This window comes from Mesoplodon bidens, assembly GCF_964165515.1.
Source record: "Mesoplodon bidens genome assembly, chromosome: 4".
Classification (NCBI taxonomy): domain Eukaryota; kingdom Metazoa; phylum Chordata; class Mammalia; order Artiodactyla; family Ziphiidae; genus Mesoplodon; species Mesoplodon bidens.
This window is the reverse complement of record NC_138160.1, coordinates 165,522,457-165,546,657: the sequence shown is the minus strand read 5'-3', so window position 1 is coordinate 165,546,657 and position 24,201 is coordinate 165,522,457.

Here is a 24,201-nt window from a genome sequence, read left to right as displayed (position 1 = left end):
GTGTATAAAGCTTTATGTCTAAAAAACCAATGTACATACCTTAATTTTAAAATACTTTATCGTTAAAAAATGCTAACCATCATCTGAGTCAACACTGAGTCATACTTATTTTTTGCTGGTAGAGGGTCTTACCTTGATGTCAATGACTGCTGACTCATCAGGGTTGTGGTTGGTGAAGGTTGGGTGACTGTGGCAATTTCTGAAAATAAGACAACAATGAAGTTTGCCACTTGGATTGACTCTTTCTTTCACAAACAAATTCTCTGTAGCATGCAATGCTGTTTGACAGCATTTTACCCACAGAACTTCTTTCAAAATTGAAATCAGTCCTCTCAAACCCTGCTACTGCTTTGTCAACTAAGTTGATGTAATATTCTAAATACTTTGTTGTCATTTTAACAATCTTCAGAGCCTTTTCACCAGGAGTAGATTCAATCTCAAGAAACTACTTTCTACTTTCTTTAAGAAGCCACTCCTCATCTGTTAAAGTTTTACCACAAGATTATAACAAACCAGTCACATCTTCAGGCTCCACTTCTAATTCTAGTTCTCTTCCTGTTTCCACCACATCTCCAGTTGCTTCCTCCATTGAAGTCTTGAACCGTCCTAAGTTTTACATGAGAGAATCTAATGCTTCCAAGCTCCTATTAATGTTCAGATTTTGACTTTTCCCATGAATTAAAATTGTTTTTAATGCAATCTAGAATGGTGAATCCTTTCCAGAAGGATTACATTTACTATGCCCAGATCCATTAGAGGAATCACTATCTATGGCAACTATAGCTTTACGAAATATATCTCTTAAAGAATGAGTTGAAAGTCAAAATTACTCCTTGATCCCTGGGTTGCAGAATGGATGTTGTGTTAGCAAGCATGAAAAGAATCTTGTTGCATATCTCCATCAGACCTCTTAGGCGACCAGGTGCATTGTCAAGAAACAGTAATATTTTGAAAGAAATCTTTTTTTCTGAGCAGTACGTCTCAACACTGGCCTTAAAATATTCAGCAAAACATCTTGTAAACAGATGTGCTATCATCCAGGCTTTGTTGCTTAATTTATAGAGCACAGACAGAGTAGATTTAGCATAATTCTTAGCAACCCTAAAATTTTCAAAATAGTCGGTAAGCATTGACTTCAACTTCAAGTGACCAGCTGCCTTAGCCCCTAACCTAACTAGAGAGTCAGCCTCTCCTTTAAGCTTTGAAGTCAAAGTCATTGACTTCTTCTCTCCAACTATGAAAGTCCTAGATGGCATCTTCCAACTTTAGGCTGTTTCATCTACACTGAAAATCTTTTGTTTAGTGTAGCCACCTTCATGAATTATCTTAGCTAGATCTTCTGGGCAACTTGCCACAGCTTCAACATCATTACTTGCTGCTTCACCTTCACTTTCATATTATGGAGATGACTTCGTTCCTTAAACTGCATGGCCCAACCACTGCCAGATTCATACTTCTGGAGTTTCCTCAACTCTCTCAACCTTCATTGAATTGAAGAATAGTTGGGGCCTTGCTCTGGATTAGGTTTTGGCTTAAGGGAATATTGTGGCTGGTTTGATCTTCTAGATCAAACTAAAAGTTTCTCCATATCAGCAGTAAGGCTGTTTCACTTTCTTATTCATGTTTTCCCTGGAGTAGCACTTTTAATTTCCTTCAAGAGTTTTCCTTTGCATTCACAGCTTAGCTAACTGTGCAAGAGGCATACCTTTTGCCCTATCTTGGCTTCAGGTATGCCTCTGTCACTAAACTTAACGTCTAGCTTTTGATTTAAAGTGAGAGACATGCGACTTTTCCTTTCACTTGAACACTTAGAGGTCATTATAGGGCAACTAAGTGGCCTAATTTCAATATTATTGTGTCTCAGGGAATAGGGAGCCCAAGGAGTGAGAGCAGTGGGGGGAATGGCTGGTTGGTGGAGCTGTCAGAACACACACAACATTTATTAAGTTTGCCATCTTATATGGTTTGTGGTGCTCCAAAACAATTACAATAGTAACATCAAAGATCACTGATCACAAAACACTATAACAAATATAAGAATAAAGAAAAAGTTTGAAATAGTGTGAGAATTACCAATATGTGACAGAGAAATGAAGGAAAAACTGCTGTTGGAAAAATGGCTCCAACAGACTTGCTTGATGCGTGTTTGCTGCCAAACTTCAGTTTGTAAAAAACAGGGTATCTTTGAAGCACAAAAAAATGAGATATACCTATATATCATATTCTTTTGGCTTGCTAAATTTCTGCAGAGTAATCTGCTTAGAACCTATTGAGGATGCCTTATATGTGATGGTCACTTTTCTCTAGATACCTTCAAGATTCTCTTTTTGTCTTTCAAAATTTTGATTATAATATCTATCAGTGTGCATTTCTTTGGCTTTCTCCTCTGTAGAGTTTATTGACCTTCTTGGACTTGTGTATCCATGTATTTTCTCAAATTTGGAAATTTTAGGCCATTATTTCTTTAAATAATCTCATTGTTCCTTTTCTTTCTTCTCCTTCTGGGACTCCCTTAATATATATTGGTCCTCTGATGGTGTCTTATAAGATCCTGAGGCTTACTTTTCTTCATTCTTTTTTCTTTTTTTCCTCTTAATTGAGAATTTCAAATGACCTGTCTTCAGGTTCACTGATTCTGTATTCTGCCTGTTTGAAACTCATGTTGCACGCTTGTAGTGAGCATTTCAGTTCAATTATTGCATTTTTTTAAGCTCCAGAAATTCTGCTTTTTTATAGTATGTATCTTTGTTGATACTTTTATTTCCTTCATATATAATTTCCTCATTTCCTTTAGTTCTTTGTTTTCCTCTAAGACATATTTAAGACAATTGTTTTAAAATTTTTTTCTAATAAATCCAATGCCTGTGTTTCTTCAGTGACTGTTTCTGGTGATTTATTTTGTTCCTTTGAATAGGCCATGTTTTCCTATTTATTTGTACACATTGCAGTATTTTGTTGAAAATTGCAACAGATTTTGCAGAAAGCAAATTTTGAAAATTTTGAAAAGTCAGCCTCTTATTTCAGTTTTCAGACTTACTCCTACCATAGAACATCTTCACTAATCAGCCTATTGTGAAGGCTTAAGGGCTTCTTGGGTAATTTGGAGGCATATTTTTTCCCCTGGTCTTTTGATTATGATCTTTTTCCCCAACTCCCCTGTATACACGGCTGCTTTTAAATGTCTTGGATTCCCTACGAGTCTTTTCCTGACTTCTCTTGAGGCCTTAGCTATTCTATTGTATTCCTTAATCAGTAGTCACAGGCATCTGAGGTCTTGTAGTATGCTTGTGTTTTTCACAAACCATGACCACTGCTTCCCACAGTTTCCCCCTGCCTGAGATTTGAGCTTTGCTGTTTCGATATCTGATCTCTGAGTTGGCTGACATAGAGACCAATTAGGCAACCCCTAGACAAGTTATAATATTGCTCATTAGATTTGCTCTGTACCTGCTGGCTCACAGAATAGAACTGGGATGAGACCACTGCTTTTCCCAAAGCACACTGAGCCATGGATAGAAGGTAGGAAAATTACAAATAAAAATGCCACAAAGTTTCCTACTATTTTGAATGTGACTTTTTCTTCTCTGGATATTCATTTGTTTGCTGTAGATCCTTGACTGAATACCAGAGCTCCTATAAAGCTATTTTCACCAGTCTCTAGTTGTGTACTTAATATTTCCATAGGGAAAAATGGCCTGGAAATTTTTAGGCCACCATTTTGCTGATGTTCTCATTTCTTTAATTTTTGGTCTTTTCACTCCTACTTCTCAAAAGTACCAGATTTTGTGATATTAATCAGCCTTCCCAGTATGGCTTAGCATTAGGGTCTTTTGTAGATCTTCTAAACATTTACCATTAAGCCACTTGTTTTCTATCCTTACTTTTATTGCTGTTATTGCAATATCTGATCTACCCATTGTTATGTGTTTATGTATTTTTAAATTACATTTCTATTGTATTCATGACATTTCAAGTGGGAAGATATATAGAAGTTTGTGTGTAAAATTCTTTTCTACCTGGATATAATAAATAACATCATTTAAAAAAATCGTCAAGACTGTTGCTGTACAGAAATGGTTTTGGTCTTATTTAAAAGCTAGAAGCACACTGTATAATATTATAAATTGTAGGGTTTTCTGCATCACATGACATTTGATTCTGTCAATAAATTCAGAAAAAGACAGCATCATTTAAGCACTTAGAACTCAACACTTAAGTGCCAACATCTGAGTAAGAGAGTGGGAATGGTTGAACCAAGAGAAATGAATGCTGGAAAGTGGAAATAGGAAAAAATAACAATTAGAGAAGGTAGAAAAATATCAAATACCAAAGTGGTTGAAAACACAAGAAAGGTGGAGAACTGAAAACATGAGAAGAGGTACATGTAAGGAGAGTGACTTGGATTATGAGCACTAATTATCTTAGTCTCTTTCTAAGTCTCTGTAAGCAGGAGAATATATTAAAAGTGAGAATTAGCCAAGTATAACTGAAATTGCAGAAATAATATTTCATAAGAAATGCATCATCCTTCAATTCCCTTACACAAATAGAGATGACAACTGACTCAATGGAGATTTTTAAATGCCTTTTCAAAAGTAAAACCTTGTTTTTTAACTTAAATTTCTATGCCATAAGAAATGGTAGCCTTATACATAGTAAAGGTAGGAGATACAATGTTTACATTAAAGCATCTTTAAAAATGAGACAATCTATATCCTTTAATCATATGGTGGTTTATAACTGGAGAATACTTTTGAAGAAGTCAAAATAAAATGCTAGCTACAGTATGCTTCTTGAATAATAATTATTTTTATTTATTAACACAGTAGTAATTACCCAGGTATGTTCAATTCTGTTAAATATACTGCATATTGTAAAAATCTGAAAGTGATAGTAATTAGTATTCAGACAGTGTTAAAGTAAGTTAACACACATTGGTATTACTGTAGTAACTTGATTAGATGGCATGCTACCTATTACCTTAATTATTCTGCTTATTGATGTAATGCCAAAATTTCTGCTCTTTTATCAATTGGAGTACCTAAACCACAATTATTCTATACAATACCTAAAACTGGTATCTTTCCTTATTGGTACAATGCCTCTTGACAGTATGATAACATGCCTCTGTGAGTTTTGGCAATCTGCCATAAAGCAGTGCTATTTGCAAAAGGAGAAATCTTGTCTCTCTGTGTGTCTTTGTATACTTTATGCTCGAAAGCAGAAAATCATTTACATATTCCTATGCCAGGCTGATACACTTGCAGGGTGTTTTGAGGTTTGAAACTGAAAACAATGCTATTTAACATAGAAGGGACAAATATTTCAAAACATCATGTTTTGAAGTATTTCTGGAAGTGGAACTGTTTTTTTTTGAATGTTACACACACCAACAAGGCTTGAAGAATCTTCCATCTGACACATGAGCAGGTAATTCCTTCCTCATCATAAACTTGTACCTTTGGGATTCCTGTCTTTGGTTGTATCACATTTCAATTAATGTGGAAATGTTTGCTCAAGCAAATGTTTCTAATATTTTAAAGCCTTTAAAATATAATCTGTTAAACTCAGACCCTTTTCTTTTCCTTCATCAGGGAAGTATGAGATATTTGCTCTCTAAAATTGTTTTTCACATATGAATCACAATAAGCAGAGCAGCAGTAACAATACTTTTCCAAATATGTTCTGCAATGAGACAGGGAAAAGGAGGGGAAGTGGAAGGAGGAGAGAGGAGAGGGAGAGAGAGAGGGAGGGAGGGGGAGAGAGGGAGACAGAGAAGGTGATAATTTAAAATAATCTTTTGTAACTAGGACTTGAAAACTTTTCTTCATATCTGGATCACACTGTTACTGATGCCCTGTAGGGAACCAGTTCTGGCAAAGTATGTATTTTTTAAATTTCTTATTTTTTTATTACATTTCATTATGAAAATTTTCAAACATGTATAAAATTAGAGAGAATAGCATAATCAACTTTACACACATATCACCTGAATTCAGTTGCTCTTAACATTTTGCCATATTTGCATCAATGTTTTTTGTCCCAGTGTAATCTAAAGCAAATCCCAGATCATCATGACACATTACCCCTAAAAACTTCAATACACCTATTTAAAATGTGAGAAAATTTGGACATACCAGTGACTTGTTTATATATCCAAAATATATTTTTGGCCCTTATTTTTAACAACCTCTTCATAGCATTTGACCTCATGACTATATTCTCCTTCTTAAAAATCTGTCCATGTCTCTTTTCTGGTTTTTCTCCTTCCTTCCTCCTGGGTACATTTCTTTCAGTCTTATTCTTACATTCTTTTCACCCTACCCTTACCTGTGGACGCACCTTTTAATTCTGTGATAAATCTGGGTTTCAACCTCCAACATCTATTCATTTTATGTCAGGGATTTGTAACTACCAGTTGGAGCAGGGAGGGAGAAAGGGAGTGAAGGACAATAAACAGTTTTAAAAATATAACAAATGATATTATGGAATTATCCCTCCTAAAAACCCTGCATGTAAAGAATGCTTCCACATACACCCATGTGCCGTCATTTTCCTCATGTATGTGTACTACCCCAAATATATTTTAATATCCCCATAGTTCTAACTTTCAGTCTCTGTGGAACTTTTGTGAAATATTGTTGCCAAGCTTAAACTGCCATCATCCAAGAAAAGAAATAGGACAGGATCCGTGGTCATTCATAAAAGTTGCCATACAATAAGAAGGTCATTTTGTTTATGTCTAAAATATCATCTGCTCACCATGATTAAATCAAAATTTGGAAGCCAGCAGCCAGTGTCTAATTGAAGCCTGAGGTTGTACACCTGGAATCTCAGAATGTGACATTATTTGGAACAAGGGTCTTTGCAGATGTAATTAAGATGAGATCAAGATAAGATCATCCTGGATTTAAGGTGTACCCTAAATCCAGTAACTGTTGTCCTTATGAGAGAAAACCAAAGACGGATTTGAGATCCAGAAACAGCAAAGAAAGAAGGAAATGTAAAGACAGAGACAGGGACTGGATTATGTCACAAGCCAAAGAAGATCTGGAGCCACCAAAACCTGAATGAGATGAGGAAGGATTCTCCCTAGAGCCTTCAGCTGGAGCGTGGCCCTGCCACCACCTTGAATTCTGACTTCCGGCCTCCAGAACCATGAGAGAATAAATTTATGTAGTTTTAAGCCACGCAGTTTATAGTAACTTGTTACAGAAACCACAGGAAACTAATACACAGCTGAAAACACTAAAAAGATCGCTGCAACACAAATACTGTCAATGTGTACAGTACACCTGACTCATAAAAAGATGACAGCAATAGGAAACAGGAAAAGAATAAAAAATTGCAGCACTGCTTGAAAGAATACTTTAAACAACTGGTTAGAAATTAAGAACAATGTACTAAAATCGATATGCATTTAGGGAACAAATGAAATTGGTTTGAAATTGTTTTGTGATATTTTTTTTTTCCTAACACAAAGAAGTAGTCATAAGGCTTGATGGGATTCCCAGGGGAGGAGGGGCCTTTCCCTATGTACAGTCTTTTTTTTTTTCTGGATAAAACTATTGCACACCCAAATCAGACGTGATAATTTAAATGGTAAACACCAGGGAGGGAGATATGCGAGGCAGGAAAAGAAGCTATTGATGAAAATTGCTTGTGCTACTGAAGAGAGGGAAAGCTGCTTAGAATATGTTGTGCACCAGAGATGAGACTTAAAAATGAAATACACCTTTAAGCATAATTTAAAATAGTTTGTGTTCTTGCTGAAGGACTCTGGAAGAATATTACTGTAACAAATTGCTATATTTAATTCTTGGCTAGCAGCCAGGTGTAGGTCAGACATGAAATTTTTCTATTAAAATAACCACTAGCGAGGGAAAAACAGAACCTCATGCTTAGAGACACACACATACACATATCATACTGTATGTAACTCGATGGTCATTATTTCATGGTGACCAGACAAGGCAACATGTGACAAAAAGCGTCCAGGGTCTCTTGACTAGTGAGTGATAACAATGGGATACCTACAATTACTGACACTTCTCTAACAGATATTTCACCATGAATTATTCACTGCTGTCTTGGGCTATAGTATTTCTGAGCATTCAGGAGAATTCAGCAGCCCAGTGCAGCTCAGGGAGTACAACCAGACACAGCATGCTGACGCCCAGGGAAACCAAAGGAATCCAATCCTGGGCAGTCAACCCTGCCTCCCAGCAACCCTCTGATGACATGCATGTGGGAAGTCTCTCTGCTGAGAGTTAATGTGTAATAGACATTATTGTTTGAAAATGGAAATCAGAGTGATTCAACAGCCACCTTTCTTTTCATATCTTTTTTCCCCTTTTAAACTAAAATGTTTTTTTTTTTTGTTTGTTTGTTTGTTTGGTACACGGGCCTCTCACTGTTGTGGCCTCTCCCGTTGCGGAGCACAGGCTCCGGACGCGCAGGCTCAGCGGCCATGGCTCACGGGCCCAGCTGCTCCGCGGCATGTGGGATCTTCCCGGACCGGGGCACAAACCCGTGTCCCCTGCATCGGCAGGGGGACTCTCAACCACTGCACCCCCAGGGGAGCCAGAACTGAGATGTTTTTGATTTCGTTGAATTAAATAGTATAGGAAGCAATCTTCTGCTGTCACCTGCAGTGCTTTTGTTAGATTAATGATCATCAATAGGTTGTATAGACTGGTGTTCATTAGAGTAATGTTAGGCATTACAAATAAAATAGTATTAAACATTAAAATATATCCTACTGGCATCAGTCTCTGTCTAGAAAAGTATCATTTAGCTGACTAACTGATGTTGGTTTTTATATAAAACTTACGTGTTAGGAAGCATTTGCAATTCACAGAGCTTTTATAGTGTCAGTGATGGGGCACACTATTAGATGCAGAACTTTTATGGAATATTGTTACCAACCTTAAACTGTCATCATGCAAGAAACAAAATAGGTCAGGCTACCCGATTATTCATCAAAGTTGCTATACAATAAGATGGTCCTTTTGTTTATGTCTGAAATATCAGCTGAGCCCCTTGATTAAATCAAGTTTGGAAACCAACAGCCAGTGGGTTAATGGAGGCCTGAAGTTGTGTTTTGTTTGATCTGAGTGGTTTTTAGAAACTTGCCAACATTTATTGATAAAATGATCATATGAGTTCATCTCCAAATCCCAAATTCCAGCTTCTTAAGAATGAATTAGAATATCTGGGTACACTTGGGCCACATGCCCACTTGAATATTATTGGCTGGAACTCCATGGTGGCTTACACTTTTAGAAAGGGCACTTTATTCTTCCACTTTGCCACCATCCCCTTACTGCTTGTCACATCACATGTGTTGGTTGCTCTTCATCATCTGACTAGCAAGATAACCTGACCATTTGACTTGTTTATGTTATCTGTATGGCCTCTAAAACAATGACGTTCTAAGGGCCTGGGCTAAGTTCTTATTTGGGGGTATGTCACCTCCACAAGGCCGTGCTTTTTCAGGCTACAGGATTGTGTTCAGTGGATTAGGTATCCCAAGTCCTAAAGAAAGATTCTAAAGGGGTAACTTACGCTCTCAGACAAGTCAGACACCTTTAATCCCAACTCCTAATGTTCTCACTCTAGACATGCTAGTAGCTTGTTGGTCTCAATAATTCTGTCAATTAGAATTCAGAGTGTTAAGCAATTTGAGAAGAAATTTGCCTGCTGAAGTGATGATGCCAATTTGATGACTAGTGGATTACAGAAGAAGGTGTTTGGGTGGCCTTTCCTAGTGCAGACCCTGGACCCTCTTTTTGTCCCCTATACTCCAGTCCTGCCAAGCCCTTTCCTATTCATCCGACATGTCAAGCTCATCCCACCTTAGGGTGGGAAAGCACTAACTGTTTTTGTTTTTCTGCTGAAAACAGCTCTCTCTCTACCTTTCCTCTGGATGATTTCTCTTAATTCTCCACTTCTCAGCTCAGAGGCTCATTCTGTATCAGCACACGCATGCCCCTTTTTCCTCCCAGGTTTAATTGCATCATCCTGTTTTGTTTTCTTCAAAGCATTTAAGATCTTCTTAATATACTTAGTTTATATATTTGTTTATTATTTGGTATTGTCTCTCTGAAGAATGTAAACTCCCTGAGAACAAGTATTAAACACAGGACGAATGTATGAAAGAGTGAGTGAATGACGTGGTGAACTGTGACATTGAACGGGAGAGGAGGACTATTCTAATACTCTAGAGCTATAGATTTATCAAGTCCACAGATGTTTGAACCAGATTGGGCATAAGACCCATTAGACGTATGTGGTTTTGTCACTCAAAGTGCTGGTCCTTGAACTGCTTATTAATGGCCCATGAGACATGGAATATACAACAGACAGTATATCCACACACTACTTCCTTTGTTGAGAAAGTTCTTTCTGAAAAAAAAAAAAAAGCTCAGTTGAACACAACAGTGTGCCTAGTGATGTAATTAATTTACACCCTAACACAATCTTATCACATTGCAGACTAGTAACTGTAGACTAGCATCTACCCAAAGACAACTCTTTATGTAGCACTGGTTTACACATATTTTTTTTAAATCCAATTTTAAAAGAACACTTGAATCATGAAGTAGGTCTTAAGAGAGAAAATATCTTCACTATAAGGGAAAGGATATTTGCATGACAGTAAGTTTCTTTGTGAATCTATTATACTTTCTGTGGAAATAAGCCCTTCATTGAAAGGGATGGTAAATTAAAGAGGCTGGGGCAGAAAAGGGGTGTGAGTAGGAGGGTCAGGAAAGAGAATACATGTAGGAAACACTAAAGAGCATACTCACTTAAAACAAGTAATACAATGAAAGGAATTGATTTGAGCTGTAATAATTTTCAGAAGCCACATAATCAGTAATCTTGTAGCTTAAAAAAATAAGTTGAGAGCTGAATCTGAAATATATTTTCCATACAAGCTTTTGACAGAGTAATCAGTTGAATTATTTTATCTATTTTTAAGAGTGTCAGAGAAGACAATTTTAATTTTAACTTCAATAAAAACCCAAAATTTATTAGTAGAATCATAACAAAGCTGAATATGTTATTCTTCTTTGGCCAGCTCTGATCTCTTAAAGTCACTTGACAATTTCTATGGCAGATTAAATACGTTTATAGGTAAGGCTTGCATAACTCAATCATATTGTTTTTCTAACCTAGCCATTTTTTCATTTGAAAATTCTTCAGGATAGCCTACGAAAGTGGCACTGGCCTAAAAATAAAGTTTTCTCTCCTTTCTATTTGGTATTTTCTCTGGTTTTCTGGATAATTGTGAGAATGTTTCCAACTGGTAAATGTTCTCAGAAGTCAGAGAACCAGTAGAGAGGAATTAGGGGCTTGAGAAACTAGCTATATAGGACATTTCCAAATACAAGTAATAAATGAATGAGGGTACAATCAAATAGACTTTTTAAAGTCAATTCCTTTTTGAGAAATAGATTATCTGTCTAAGTGAATTCCCCTTTTAACATTAAAGGCCAGCTTCCAGATAGGTCTGATCCATTCATTCACTGGCCACTAAATGGCATTGACGAATTACACTTTCTAATCACCAGCATTGGCAATGATAAATCTCTTCGACTTCTGGCTTTGCAAAGAGATTGGATTTGGTAAAGTAGCTGCTGCCCCAACCATATCTTTAGCGATGCAAGCAATCTAACTCTCTACCTTTGAAATACTAGTTTCTCTTTATTCAAAGTCCTGATGAAACCAAACTCACTGTTTTGATTTACGAGAAAGTATATTTAATTATGGCCCCTGAGTGTACCAGACCTCAGTTGGTCACCTTAAAAAATGCAATCCACTAGTTGCAGAGTATTGGAAGTGTGGATTCTCCAGGATAAATCCTATTGATTTGTCAGAAAAAAAAATTAATGAAAGCCTCCCTGTGCTACTTTTCTATTAGTATTATACAAATGTCGTCAACCCCTTGAGTCAAGAATAGAATACAAACACAGTAAATTTGCATGTGTCTTTTCCTTGCTTTCTTTGAAGTACCTTTATTGCATGTTTTCTGATTCATTCCATTTCTGACTTATGAAAGAGAGACAATCTATAGTGGCCTAAATGAGGCAGAGTAACTATCCCTTGATTTACATGAAGAGATGAGTTCTCAGACAAAACAATTAAAGCAACGTAATTTTCTTCTTGCTGTGACCAGCAATAACTGATGCAAGGTATTTGATTGGTTTTCAAGTTCTGCTGGTTTTCTTTTTCTCCTTTGTGGATTGATTTCATGTGTAGTGGCTGAATATAGAATTCAGACCTAGCAGTAGTATGATAAATTGCTATACCAGGGAGTCATTATCTTTCTCCACTGGAACTAATGGGCAATAGCCACAGGGACTCAAAACAACACTCGACCAACCTTTACCATGGTCACAGTATGCATAGGAAATATGAATTGCTTTCCCCTTATAAAATTAAGATAGTATAGAGCACCTCTGACATAAGCAGGAATTCCAGAATAACTTTAGGATTATGGCAAGGTTCAGGTTCAGAAATTTGTATTTCAGGGGGTAGAATTAAAATAGATGTTTCTTAACTACATAAATGGTCTGTTAATATTTTTTCTACTTGACACAGTCATATGTTTTAGAAAAAATGACAGATACGTGAATCCCCATTATTTATGTAAGTTTTTTCATATTTAACAGATTGAGATTATAAAAGCAAAAATAACTTTTGCATTCCTTTCCTATTCTTGAATAAATGTGTAGTGTCTTTATTTTCTTTAGAAAAAGAAAAAAAATACTATTTATGTTGTTTTAGAGAATTAGATGGAGATGTATGTTTTGAGTAATCTTAAGAAAAGGTTACGACTCATTAAATGGTAAATTAAATAGGTTCCAGACTTAGGTGACGCCATCAGAAGTCTGGACTGCTTTCCCATTACACTTTTTTAAGAAGGACACTATAGGTAAAGGTGAGAGACAGTATTTTGCTTTGGCTGACTATGGGACTGCCTCTGTTTCTGAAGAAGACATTTATTATGTTTGCCTTTTCTTACCTCTGAGTGTGTGGATGTGTGAGGGCGAGAGTGTGTTAGCTCTGTAGTTTTGATTTAAAGCACGGTGGACAGCAGCAGGCTTGGTTTCATATCTGAGTGGCCCCAGCAGGTGATGAATTGTTTTTGACTTTCATCATTTGTCAGTAAATAAGAAAAGTGAGAGATTTATCATGTATGTAAAAAACTCTGGCAACATTCTCTATCATGTAAAATAAAATTTAATAAAACAGCATTTTAAAAAATGCATGCAATCGCTTGCCTCACTTTCACAGGCATTGAATTCCAGAATTCTATAGTCTTTCCAAAGTGGGTAGTGGGAGTCGGGGGGGATGGATCTACTTGTCCAGCATAGTGTAGTGACCATTTTGCACAGCTGATGAAGGGCTCCTGCTATTTGCAGAGCTGAGTGGCCATCCTTATGTGTGCCTCCCCGTGACCCTTTTATTAAGCACCTAGCTGTGCTCAGTAGCGAAGTAGATTCTAATTGCGTCACAGCAGGTTAAGTGATTTAACCCGAAGCAAAGCAATAGTTTTTATCTGAAATTGCTAGCACCTTTGCATTGACTTCCTTCTACCTCAGAAAACAAACAAAAAACCCACATAAAAACATAAAAACACCACCCTGAAAATAGAAAAACAATACCAAAACTAATATACTGATGTTTTTCTCTCCAGACATAAAAAAGAGGAACATGTAAAGATATGTCCAGAGATAGGAAAATGTTAATATTGGAAAGGGTCTTGGCAGCTACCCAGCTCACTGTTGTAATTCTGCAAGTGTAACAATGATTTGTATTTATTTATATTTATTCATTGGTGATCTAGAGTCTTCCGGAGCTGTGTGGCAGCAAGTGACTAATTTTGAATGGAAGCAAAGCTTTGTTTAAGATAAACACAGGGCTAATTATTTTGGATTTCTCTCTTCAAATATGTTTTGAGCCCCTTCTAAGCACTAGTCCCTGGGATAAATCCCGTGGGGTGCAGAGAAATAAACCAGACATGGTGTCTGTCTCAAGGAGCTTATAGTCTTATTAATGTCATGCTAGGGACCAAATGTCTGACTGGCACAGGGGCAGGAGGAAATCATATTAAATATTAATACGTGTCTTATTTTAGATCAATTTGATATTCTCCTAACCTTGAACTTCTGAAGGAATTATCATGTTTAGAAATAATGTTCTTTGGCTCTCTGCTTGAGTTCCCGTGATTTTTCCATTTTTCCCCCCTCTCCTTTCTCTTTTCCTAATATTTGTTTAAAGGAACCAAGATAAATTGGCAAAGACCTGATTGTAAGAAATGGGATTAGTTCCCTACTCAGACACAGGATCATGTGATGAACTGAGACTATTCTGTCTCCACTATGTGTATATCTGTAGAAAATCCTGTCCTTAGTTAGGTGATGAGAACCTGTCCTCATTTCTTATCCTTTTCCACTATCTGCCACCGAATGAATATTTTGAATATTCTGAGCACAGTTTTGGAAGTATCAGATTAGCAAACCTAGATTCATTTTTCATCAGGATGAATCCTTGTCTATATCATTCATAAAAAGAAAACATAATATAATTTAATTAGAAGTACAGAAGTACTGTAGAAGTATTAGAGAACTTTTATTTTAAAAACACAGATATTTGAGAATACCATCCCTCACCCACAAGCACAGTCCTACTACTGAGTTCTGGCTAGAATCCTCCAGAAACACACATCTTGACAGAGCCCACACATGAATTAACTGCTGTATACAATTGTAATGTTTTTGCTTTTCTCCCAGGCCATTTTCCACTCCTGGCTGATATGAATCTCTAATGTGCTGCTGTAAATGCTCCACTTCTATACTTAGTCTAAATAAGAAATAACATTTATGTCTATTAGCATCCACAGAAACGTTTGTCAACAACAAATTGGAGAATGGCATAACTTTTTTAAGTGCACCCATCTGGGAAACTTTCCAAGTTGGGAGCTACCCAAATGACAACAATTTCTGGACTTCTTTTATATTTCCAGCTATTAGATTTGGAAGTGCAGGAGAGGAAACAAAAATAAATAAATAAATAAAACGAAACAAAACACAACCATAAAATAAAATAAAAGCAGATCTATAAAAGTTCTAATAGTATAGCTATGGTATGCTCAGAGCAAGGGAGAGGTCAAGTTCACCCTTTCTTGTTAGTCAGCTCATCTCTGAGCCTGGCCTATTTTATTCAAGGATGGAAAGAAACTATTACAAAACCATTTGGATTCTACCTCAAAAACGGATCCTTTTCTATCAAGGACTCCCCAGAAATGCCAACTTGTTCTCTCCATTTCTACAGTATCAGAAAATATACATAACGTTTTCTTTTTCTTTTTAAAATTTGAAATCCTTCTGAGTTTTGGGTTTTGTCCTCTGATATTTTACTATTTTAAGTGCAACTTGCTACTGATGAACTGTTTTGTAATTTTTTCCTAGTTCACACAACTAATGTCATCTTTGTGTATGTAAGAAAGTCCCAAGATTTTTTCTACATTTTCAACTTTGCTTTTAGTAAATACATGTTAGAATGTAGAAAGTATTCCTTTAATTAGTAAATGCTGACCTATTTTGTCTCATTGGTTCTGAGAGGTCTATAGCTTAGACCTGCATTTATTTAATGTATTTGATAAATCCTTTAGATAATGTTATTGAAAAATTCCAGGTAAGAATAGAATTTTATTTACAAACAGAATTAAATGAAATAAAATTCATTCAGTAAAATTGTTAATAATTATCAAGTGAACTGAAATTGGCATTTTGTCAAGCCAGTCATTCAGAATGAATATGTGCAAAGAGAAATATTTATCCTGAATATTCATTGCTTCAAAATTTAAATTGGCAGGGTCAATGCCAATGACTCATTTTTTTCTTAGAATTTTAACGAATTACATTGTTCTCAGTCTAGGCGCCAGGAAATTATATAATCTTTAGTTACCCTAATATCCATTTCTAATTCCAAGCACCTATTCTGTAATAACCAAATTGTAAGGTAATCTTTAAGGCAAACTAAACTTTTTTTTTTTGTAATTGATCACTGGTTAATATATTTTAGTATTTTTCATGGATATATATATATATATATTAAATATATATATATATATATAACATATTAATATTGTCATCATTAGTCTACTGATTAAGAGCATGGCATTTGGAACTGAATGCATTGGATCAAATTCCAGCTCTACACTTACTAGCTGTATGATTAAGGCAAGTTCCTTAGCCTTAGTTTGCTCATCTGCAAAATGGGAATAACAACAGCCTCATAGAGTTGCTATTAGAATTAAATGAGTTAAGATGTGTAAAGCATTTTAAATAGGGTCCAGTAAGGCTAGATAAGTATTTGTTATCAACATCATTATCATTATTGCCATACCAATGGACATGTCTAGCAAAGAGTTTTTATAAAATTGGGAATTAATTTAAAAATAAGTTTTTCTCAACTTGAAATAGAATTACTGTATTATATTTGCAACAGTATGCATTTAAAATATATACAAAATATTTTACAGCTTATGATTCCACCAAATAAAATATAGCAGTAGCTCCACTAGTAATTTGGAAATAAATTTTAGTACCTTAGAAAGAGAAGAAAATGAAGACAACTTTTCATTCTCAAGTTTTTTCTATATTGCTCCAAAATTGTCCATAAATGCAAATGTTAAAATATAAGTAAACTTTTCAAATGTAGTGAGTACCGTATATGTGTGTGTGTGTTCATTCTCAATCTGAACTACCCAAGTTAAGAAAGATATATTCTTCACCTGAGATGTTTAAATATTTGGCATTTTTTTTTTATTTTATTTTATTTATTTATTTTTTATAGAGCAGGTTCTTATTAGTTATCTGTCTTATACATATTAGTGTATATATGTCAGTCCCAATCTCCCAATTCATCCCACCACCACTGCCGCCACTTTCCCCTCTTGGTGTCCATACGTTTGTTCTCTACGTCTGTGTCTCTATTTCTGTCTTGCAAACAAGTTCAGCTGTACCATTTTTCTAGATTCCACATACATGTGTTAATATACAATATTTGTTTTTCTCTTTCTGACTTACTTCACTCTGTGTGACTATCTCTGGGTTCATCCACGTCTCTACAAATGACCCAATATGTACCACATCTTCTTTATAAAACTAGATTTCGTCTGTCGATGGGCATCTAGGTTGCTTCCATGACCTGGCTGTTCTAAACAGGGCTGCATTGAATATTGGGGCGCATGTGTCTTTTTGAATTATGGCTTTCTCTGGGTATATGCCCAGTAGTGGGATTGCTGGGTCATATGGTAATTCTATTTTTAGTTTTTTAAGGAACCTCCATACTGTTCTCCATAGTGGCTGTATCCATTTACATTCACACCAACAGTGAAAGAGGGTTCCATTTTCTCCACACCCTGTCCAGCATTTGTTGTTTGTAGATTTTCTGATGATGCCCATTCTAACTGGTGTGAGGTGATACCTCATTGTAGTTTTGATTTGCATTTCTCTAATAATTAGTGATGTTGAGCAGCTTTTCATGTGCCTCTTGGCCATCTGTATGTCTTCTTTGAAGAAATGTCTATTTAGGTCTTCTGATATTTGGCATGTTATTGCCACCAAATAACTAGACATATAATTTCAGAGTTGGTGGTCAAACTACCATAGATGTGATCAATTCAGAGTTATTTTGATAGTAGAAATTATACTGAAGCTGAACTGTCCTTATTTTAGTGTCCATTTGACTAATTTCAGTGTGACAAATGTGTAGCTCATACTGAATCATGTACCAGCATTGTGCTGGGTGATAAAGAATGAAAGATGAATAACCTATGGTAAGGGAAGTTGTATATAGTCTAGTAGTCCTGAGGTTATTCGGTACAACATGATACCTTCTATCTGATCCTTCTTGAAAATTACTGTTGCTTCCCCAGCCTCCCAGGTTCTGATTTGGAAAACTAGATTAAGGTTAGTATTCCCATCTAGAAATTAGGATTCACAGTTCATTACCAAATATGTGATGTTACTTTAAAGAAAATGAAAGCATCTTGACTCTTGGCTACTCTGTATAAGTCTAGCAAAGTGAGTATGGAATTTCCTGATGTGAAAGTTTCTCTTAGATGATTTTGGTTCTTAGTCACATATTTTCATATCCCTGTCCCATTTTACTGTTTTTATACTGAAAGACAGGATATATGTTTAAATTCAAAGCAGAGTTACCAAATAAAATCTATTGGTAGTCACCAGAGAAAATGTGAAAGAAATATAAATAGAAAAGAAATGAATTAATTAAAAAACTATCAGTATATTATCATTTCTGCATAAAAATGTTTCATATTTCTTCCTGTATTTTCACTAGCCAATGTACTGTATATGCTACTTTCAATATCAAGAAGAAAATTCAGACTTTTAGCATAAATTATATAATGTGTTCTACTATATTTTAAATTTATTAATAAACATTTTGTGTTCTGTTAGAAAATCTTCTTAAATCTTATTAATTATTAATAACAAGATTAAATTTTGCTATTTATCCAAAATCAAAATATTCCAAGTAACCCTCTCGTTCATACAGTTTCATATTTTCATGATAATCCACAGTTTACAAAATTATATAGGACATATCTCACCTAAGAGAACCAAAATTAAAATTCATGGTGTGGTATAATTTTTTATTCTAAAATAACATTTTCATATTTTATAAGATAAATACCCAGAAGATAAAGAAATATATCTGGATTAATAACAGATTAATTGCAAGGTAGACACTGACAATTATCCAGAGGTTTTAATTAAAAACAAATTTAGTTAAATAGTCATTTATCATCCCTCCCACCTCCCACAATTTTTAACATTTTTCTGAATAATTTAGATATTTTCATCACTTTTATTTTTTATAGTAAATGTTCCCATCATGTTTTACAAATACCAAAATCTGGAGAATGTCATAATATTAATTATAACGATGATGATGACAATGGGCTTAAGTAAAAATTATGGATTTCAGAGGGAGAAAGCTTCCAGACTGTTTGCAGTGCTGTGCCCAAAATATTCTAGGTAGACCATGTTATCTTCCTCTGAGAAATATGAATGTGGGTTAGAGGAAGAGACCTTAGAAGTCATGAAATAGAATCATATGATTTTTTTGAACAAAATGAAATTAGAGATTAATATATTAGCCCATCTCATTTATTTTACAAAACACAGAAATTTTTTCCAGAGAAAGAAAATGACTTGGCCAAAGGCAAAGGACAAATAAAATACAGGTACAGTCAGAAAGAGATCTGAACTATACTGACACCCTAGTCAAGAGTTATCTTTTCGTCTGAGTGCTTCCATCTGTCTTTACCAGTAGACTCTTCCCAGGATAGTTAAGATTGGTCTTACTTTCCCCACTGCATCCTAAGACTTGACTGCAGTTTTTGGAATGTTATAGATGCTTAATAAATAGTTGTTGAATTAAGGTAGGAAATTTTTAAAAATGAATAACTATTCAATACATAATAGGAGAAAGTTCAGTTCATTAAGCAGCCACTATTATTCCACCATATTTGCATGCAAACTTGAGTTTGAATTTCTGATTGCTACCTGCAAGGCTTATTAGTAGCCCATAGGTTAGAATTCATTTTTATTTAGTATTACAGTATTTGATACACTTTGCCTAGCATCATCAAACTCAAATATTCAGTTGCTTCTTTCCTGTTTCCAACTCTATTCTGTCCATTTGAAATGACACCCTGTGTGGCAGCCTTTCTTTCTAGGGCTACTACTACTTGGCTTTTATAAATTGAGCTGTAGATTTATCGGAATTTTAATTGATCCTACAGGTATTTTTCCCCCTACGTGTAAGGCAGAAATGTTAATAGAAGATGTTATGTTCCCTGGAAAATTATTTGTTGATGTTTCACAACTAATCAGAAATACTTGCCAAGCTTTAAATTAAAAAAAAAAAAAAGTTGGGCAGGCTTTGCGGATGATGTGGCAGCATATTGGGAGGAAGGGAACCACACTTTAGCTTTCAGAGGCACTTGTTATATTTTTCAGTGGCTCTGTTTTATCTACATAACTTGGGTCTTCTGATTCTCTTTCTTTTTTGTGTGGATAATTGCTTTGTTGTTAGTGCTTTGACACTGAGTGACAGTGCTTTTGGGTGGTTGACAGCCAAATCTATTGGCAGATGATAGTCCTTACACAGAGAGGTGCTTTCTTTCTGCTTAGTGACAGTAAGAGCTTCTGAGTTGACAGAGGAGGTCTCATCCCTCTCAGAAAAGAGACAAAAGCAAAAGCGGGGGGAGTGAGATTTCTGCCAGAATAAAAACATCTAGTTAATTCTGCTATAGAGAGAAATACAACAGGCATTGCCTATAATGACTTGGAGTTAAAACAAATCATTTTATTTTTGTGTGTTGCCTATAGAAAATTGTATCACTTAGTAAGCTATCAAGGTCTGCATATCTTGCCTTTGGAAACACCGCAAACCAAAAACAAATGCATTTTCTCTCAGCGGAGTTCGTTAAAAGGAGACAATCAGGAACAGAGTATAGAGAGGATGTAAATGCAATTTTGTTATATTTCATATCACTGATTTAAAGTCATGTGGGTAAAGATATCCCTAACAATGATTAGCAGAATTCTGTTTCTGAATTGTGAAAAATATTTTTCGCCAAATGATTTGAAAGTATAAACCAGTCGATATGATTTACTACTGATAATTCACAGTTGAAAATAGTGCAGTTTGAGATAAAAAAGCATTTTCCTGTCCTCCTTGAGAAAGATGTTCATCATTTAGGTTCTAAACTACCATGTGGGCAACAGAATGCAGTTGTGAAGCAAAGAGAAAAGAAAACATAGGGAAGGCTATTGCCCATCTGTAGAGAGAGGGCACCTTGAGGACTGGGATTATATCTTGAAACATCTTATTTATCATTTAGGGTCTACATAGATTTGGGGGTATTTGTGATTCTCCTGAAATCGTATTTAAACTTTTGCTTGTGTGTATAATTTTCTGATGAGCAGATTTGTGTCTTCATGGAATTCACAACACTTGAGTCCATAGACTCAAGGAAGATGAGAATCACTGCTCTGGTGACATGATAAATATTGTGTCTCAACCACAATTTCAACTATTAAACTTTTGTATTGTTGTTAAAAATACAAATGTCTTGGTGTCTAGGAGGGAGTGATAAAGGATTCCAGCTCAGCAACTTGTTGATTGACTCAGGTTGAGTCTTCAAATATTGGAATAATCAAATTTAAGATAGAGTAGCCTTTTTAGGGGAGGCTGACAAGTCACAGGATGAAGAGTCTAGCTCCAAAACTAAAAAGGCTTTCAAACAGAGGCCTCGAGGAATAGAGTGGACTGCCTTGGAAAATAATAACTGTGGTTTTTAAATAATGCTTAGTTTAATTCAGTAACGTGCAGTACATATCAGTAGAATTTCTGCCATATGCCTGAAACCGTTCTAGATAACAAAGATACATCAGTGAACAATCTAAACAAGGTCCTCATTATTTTGGCTATCACATCCTATTGGTTAGAGAGCAACAATAAACAAAGAAACTAATAAATAAATGATACATTGTACAACACTAAGCATGATGAAGAAAATAAAAGAGAACAATGTTATATTAGATTACTCCAAAGGAGCTCTGATTTAGAATGCCTAATCAGGGAAGTCCTTAGGTGATATCTGAGAAGAAATATGAATGACAAAATGGACCAGTCATTTGACTCCCTGGAGGTTAGCAAGGACCTGCCGAGGACTTTGCAAAAGAGACTCTTTCTGTAGGAAGGAAACAGGAACAAATGGCCCTCTAAGGTCCCTTACAACTCTATAGTACAATATCGAATATGATCTCAACATCTAGATTTAATCATCCCATTGGCTCTCGTATGTCTCCTTAGTGAGACAGAATTTATGAATAATTGAGTTGAAATGCATACATAAATTGGTTCCTTCAACTGAACACTACCACCTACTGTTAAAATTCAACTGGGAATGATGAATAATGACAGTGTTGGCTATCTTAATTGTCAATATAGGATCCAGATTCACTTATCCGGTACTTCTAAAATGTCTTTCTTTGTTCTTGTTGTTGCTCCAGCTGGCTGTATCACAGCTAGTTATCAATTTTTCATCCATATTTGCCTCATCAGTGAATTGCTGGAGGTTTATAAGCCTCATTTTTGAAATGTTGCCCAAAATCAGAACACAGATCATACTAATGTGTTTTTTAAATTAAATTAGCACTGGGTCCATGGTTAGGGTCCTGCCATCTGTTGGTGTCCCAGAGTGCTTCTGACATGGACCCATGCCCACCAAAACACTGAAAAGAAGAGTAAAAAAGAAGACATTGCAATATTTTTAAAAAGTAAAACTTCCAAAATGAAAAACACGTCCTCACTTATGATTTCAGTCTAAGGTTTTGCTAGTAAGACATTTTCAGTGTTCTAAGCTTTTTCTAGGAGGTGTCCTATAAATATATTGTGTAATTCTCATTCTTTCGTTTGTTTATCCACTTGTTTCTGTCACAGATATCTATTCTTACAAGGAGTAGGATACCATGCTACCTGTGTAGGTCGTAAAAATGAGTGAGAGTCATCCCCTGCTCACAAGTACCCAACTATCTAGTGTGTGAAGGTGAGGGATGGACAGTGGGTGAAGGGTGATCTAAGTCTGGGAATATAGCAAAAGGCAAAATATTGGAAGCAGGGAAACATCATGAGAGAAGTAAAGCCAAAACACAGCAGTGTAGGATCTGACAGCCTGGTGGACGGAATGAGACAAGCTTTCTTTAAAGCAATAGCGTTTAAACAGAGCCTTCAAGGAAGCACTGCAGTTTCAACAGATGGAGATGAAAAAGTAATACACAAGCAAAGATCTGGGGTATTGAGGAGTCCAGAGCAAATCATATAGTTTCCATTTAAAGTAGACTGCATGTGGAGGAGTGAAGCCAGAAATATGCTAGTTATGGCTATTTTGGTTGTAGGGATCAGAAACACCTTGAAACTGGTAGGAGTAATGCTCTCTTTGTAATGACAGAATTAGCAATCTCGTTGACATCAAGGACAGGAAATGAAATAGCTGAGCTCATGGGTCCAGAACAGCAAAGTCTGGAGCAACAGAGGCTGCCCCATGCCTTTTCATAACTGATAGGCATGGAGCACAAAGGAGAGGTGGGAGTCAAAGATAACACAGAGCTTTTGAGGTGGGTAAGGGAATTCAATATCCTGGCAGAGAGAGCACTCAATAAAATTACCTACTCTTAACTGACTCACAGACTGGGAGATTTCTTTCAGAAGGAAGAACGTCATGCAGACTTTTGACATCAGATTTTGATATTTGATCCCAGGTTGTAGGAGTCAACTTTTCAGCTTCTTTGTAAGGATTTTAATGAAAAGGACTGCATTGCTTTTCCTGATGAATTTTAAGTTTGGGCATTATAACAGTGTTTACAATTGTGTTTACTAAGAACTTTGATGTACTTTTTTAAAAATTTATTCATTTATTTATTTTTGGCTGCGTTGGGTCTTCGTTGCTGCAGGCAGGCTTTTCTCTAGTTGCAGCGAGCGGGGGCTGTTCTTCGTTGCGGTGCGTGGGCTTCTCATTGCAGCGGCTTCTCTTGTTGCAAGCATCAGCTCTAGGTGCACGGGCTTCAGTAGTTGTGGCATGTGGGCTCGCGGACTCAGTAGCTGTGGCACGTGAGCTCAGTAGTTGTGGCACGTGAGCTCTAGAGCGCAGGCTCAGTAGTTGTGATGCACAGGCTTAGTTGCTCCGCGGCATGTGGGATCTTCCCGGACCAGGGCTCGAACCAGTGTCCCCTGCATTGGCAGGTGTATTCTCAACCACTGTGCCACCAGGGAAGCCCCCAGAACTTTGATGTACTTTTATATAGGTACACATACATTCGATTCTCTTGACACCAAGATTGAACAGGTAGGCAGTTTACAGATGAGGATACCGAGGCTGAATTATTTATCCAAAGTGAAAATGTTTGCTTTAAGCAGAGAAAAGAATTAACCAAAGAGTCTTAGACTGTATATTTCCTGATTGTTCTGAATTTAATAGCACATCACATAGCACTGGTATAAAGCACAAATCTCTTTCAATTTAGTATTACTTTTTTTCATAATGCTTCTTTACTTCAAGTTTTCTCCAATTTAGTAATTCACAGTCCAGCT